General features: G+C 16.0%; 1 protein-coding gene across 1 annotated transcript in view; it reads left to right on the top strand.

Moving 5' to 3' along the window:
- The window catches only part of LOC122242938 (RAB11-binding protein RELCH homolog), a 46,488-nt gene that overhangs the window by 1,156 nt on the left and 40,332 nt on the right, over positions 1-5,000 (top strand). The gene's annotated exons all lie outside the window — the stretch shown is intronic.

Below are 5,000 nucleotides of genomic sequence, written 5' to 3'. Positions count from 1 at the left end.
GTATTCCTAAAAAATGCATAATATTGATACACACAGTATGAAAAAATTAAATCTGACAGAAGCTTTAACTTTCAACCAATTTTATGGCATTTACCCGTCCATGGAGAATGGTACCCAAAGGAATTTTGTTGCCATTTTTTTTTTTCTTTGTAATACATAAAACCACTTTATTATCTTTTTGCAGCAAATGACATTACACTGATAGAAGGATTGAGATTTTTATATTATTTTAAAACTATGAGAAAGAATAGTTCCAAAAAATATTTACACATGTGTAGAGTTTTTCTCAGAATGTTTTTTTTTTCTTTGTTTCTATATTACTAGTATTGTTGTACTTTTAATAGATTTATCATCTCATTGTACCATTCGAAAGGCAATAAAATAGCTAACTAAATGGATTGAGGTTTTCTATATTTCACTCCCATATTATTTTAGCAATGCTTGAGATTTAGAAGAAAAAAATACTTTTCCTTTTTATGATTATATTTGACGCATATTTTGTAGAATAAATATTTTTTAGGTCTCCCCCTCATTAAGGTACAATTTTCTTTATTCATGAAGTTCAGCTTTGAGTGAGTCCTGTGACCTTTACCTCTTTTCCCTTGTATCTTTAGTTCAAACTGTTCAGGATTCAACTTGCAGATATTAGAAAATTACTACATTTGCAATTGTCTTTCCATGATATCAGGCAAGAAAGTCATTAACGTTCAAGATATGCTGTTACCTGAAAAAAAAAAAAATTCAATATATGTGCCACAACACTATATTGTAAGGTTCGTAAAAGAGCTTTTTCCTTGATTGTCCAAGAGGGATGGATGGATTTTTCATCTCTTGATACTAAATTAATTATCATGCCACAAAGTGAAAAAAGAAATGTCATAATTTTGTATTTCACAATATCTACTTTTACATATATATATATATATATATATATATATATATATATATATATAAAATATATATATATATAATATATATAACATATATGGGATATAGTATATATATATATATATATATATATATATATATTTATATATATATATATTTATATAGATATAAATGATATATATTATAAATATATATATATATATATATATATATATATATATAACATGTATAAGTATATAAATGTAAATAATGAATATAAATATAAATATAAATATAAATATAAATATAAAATGTATATGCATACACATATATGTATATATATGCTTATGTATATATATATATAGATATATTAATATGTCTTTATATATGTATATGTATATATATATATGTTTATATATAATATATATCAAATATTTATGTATATATGTATATATATGGTCATTTATATCATAAATATGTATATGGCATATGTATATGTAATGTAAAAGATGAATATATGAATATATATATATATATATATATATTTATATTATATAAAAAGATATATATATATGAATATGTATATGTATATCGTATATATATGTATATATATATGGTATATGTTTACCAGATATGTTTATGTATATATATTTATATATTTATATATGCAAATATATGTAAATGTATATTATGTTATAATGTGATTATATATAAATAATATTTATATAGATTTATATTTATATATTATATATATTAAGTATATTCATATTATATTTGGTATATATATTTGTATGTATTATGGTATATATGTTTTTGTTTAACATGTAATATGTATTTATTTATGTATAAATATATATATATGATATATATATATATGATATATGTTATAACTATATATAGTATATATATATATATATTATATTATATTATAATATAGATATATCATATATATATATACACACATTCATATAAAGATATATATAAACATATATATATATATGTTGTATACCTATTATTTATATATAATATATATTTATATATATATATATATGTATATATTATATTATAAATATAATAATAATATAAATGTATAATAATATACATATATGTTTATATATATCTTGTAATTTGAATGTTTATATACTTATATATATTGATATATATATATATTTCTATATAATATTATTTTGATAAACAATATTGTTTTATGTGTATATGTTTATATATGTGTGTGTATGGGAGGTATATTTTTATATTTATTATTGTTTTTAAATATATATATATATCTATATATATATTTATCAATATATTTTTATGTATATATATAAATTTTTTATATATATATAATATATATATATATATATATATATATATATGTATGTATTTATATATATATATATATATAATTTTATATATATATATTTTATTATATATATATATATGGTATGTTTTCTATATATATATTATATATGTATAAATAATAGGTATATATGTACTCCATTTTATATATATTTTAATTAATATATATATATATATGTATGTATATATATATATATATATATGTTATACATATCTAGGTTATATAATGTATATATATCTATATATCTATATCTCTCATTTTCTCCTCTCTCTCACTTCTCTTCTCTCTTTCTCACTTTCTCTCTCTCTCTCTCACCTCTCACTCCTCCACTCGTCCACCTCTCAACGTCCCTCCACTCCTGCTCTCTCTCTCTCTCTCTCTCTCTCCTCTCTCTCTCTAACTTTCTATATATATATATATATATAAATATATATAATTAAATATATATATTATATTATATATATATATATATTAGTATATATATATTATTATAAATATATATTATATAGATCTTATTTATATTTTTTGTATATATGTATTACTTATATTTATATTATATTATATATTATATATATATATATTAAAAATTATATATTTATATCTATTTAAATTTATATTATAATAAAAATATATATATATATTAATATATATTTATATATATGTATATATATTTCTCTGATATTTATATGATATCTATATATATCTTATATGTATATATATATCATATATATATATATCAAATATATAGATATATATAATATATATATATATATATATATATATCTGAATATCTATTTATTAAACAATGATATGATAGAAATTATATATATATATATATATATATTATATAAATTACTATATATAAATATCAATATATATATATTATATATATATATATATGATAAAAATATATATATATATATATATATATATATTTATACATAACAATATATATGTATATAAGTATATATATATATATATTTAGAAATATATAAATCTAAATTATAATATATATAAATATCTATATATATTTATATATTAATATTATATTAATATATATAATATATGTTAATTATAAATCATATCAATATATATATATATATATAATAAATATATAATTTATACTATATAAAAATATATATCATATGCATATAGTAAATATTATAAAATAAATATCAATATATATATATATATATATTATATATATGTATATATATAGAATATCAAATATATGTTATATTTATAGATTAATATAAATATACATATACATATATCTATATATATATAAAAAAACTATATTTATATATATATATATAATCTATATATATAGTTATTAATATTATATATAAAATATAAATATAAATATATATATAGAAAATATAAATATAAGTATATAACCTACAATATGATAATACAAATATAAATATATGTATAAAAAATATATAAAATATTATTTATTTTATGTATATATTATATATATATATATATATATATATATATATATATCAAATATATATCTTTATATATATATAGTTATTTATTTTTATATTTTTAATATATTTATATATATATTTATTTTATTATATATATTTATATATATATTTATTTATATATTTAATATATATATATATATAAAAATATATTATACCTATATAATAATATATATTATTTTTTTATATATAAATATTTATATTATATATATATGTATAATTTAAATATATATATATAATATATTTATATATATATTAATAGATAATTATTTATTTATATATATATTATATATATATATATATATATATATATATATATATATATATATATATATATGTAAATATATATTTATGTTATATATTGATGGATATGTTATTTATTATATTTATATATCTATATATATATATCTATCTTTATATATATATATATAATTATATATATATAGATAAATTATTATATAAGTATATAATATATATAATATGTATATAATATAATATATATATATATATAATATATATATATAATAAGTATATATATGTATATATATATATATTATATATAGAAATATTTATATATATATATATATATATATATATGCACTTTATATATATATATATATATATATATATTTTATATATAATCTATATATATATATCTTATACATTTATATATCTATATATATCTAGCTATATATATTATATATATATATATACCTATATATATTCAGATATATATTATATATAAATATATATATATATTTATTTATTTATTTATATATATGCCTTTATACACCTGTGCCTGTCAGATTGACAGGCACAGCTCTTAATCCAATAGACCACACGACCTACTAAAAGAATTGTCTAACCAGATGCCTTACAACCACCATGGAGATCACCTATGTGCTCATAGCAGAGCAGTGATAGCGAGGTTTTACAGACAATTCCTGTGGGCACTCGGCAGCAATGAATTAGAAATTCAAGTCCCAAATCAGGTTACCGAGGTTATGTCTGTGTGAGAAAGATGATAGAATGAAATATGGCATTTAACCATGACGAATTTAGCCTGAATGTCAATGCGGTTATATAGCTAATCATTGAATAGCCGCACATATGTGCCGACGGTTTGAATCGGTAACATGGTAACTTGTGGGTTAATATATTAACCCATTGCCGACGGTGGTTAGATTTGCTTATACAGGCTCCAGGATGAGTTTTATTTCTGATCGAGGCAGCTTCTGCAACATAATTTGATTTTTCCCACTCCCTTTTAGTCACTCATTGTA

Source organism: Penaeus japonicus, unplaced genomic scaffold (assembly GCF_977035675.1).
Source record: "Penaeus japonicus unplaced genomic scaffold, GWHDUDI00000001_assembly GWHDUDI00000022, whole genome shotgun sequence".
Taxonomy (NCBI): domain Eukaryota; kingdom Metazoa; phylum Arthropoda; class Malacostraca; order Decapoda; family Penaeidae; genus Penaeus; species Penaeus japonicus.
This window is presented reverse-complemented; position numbering and strand designations above follow the sequence as displayed.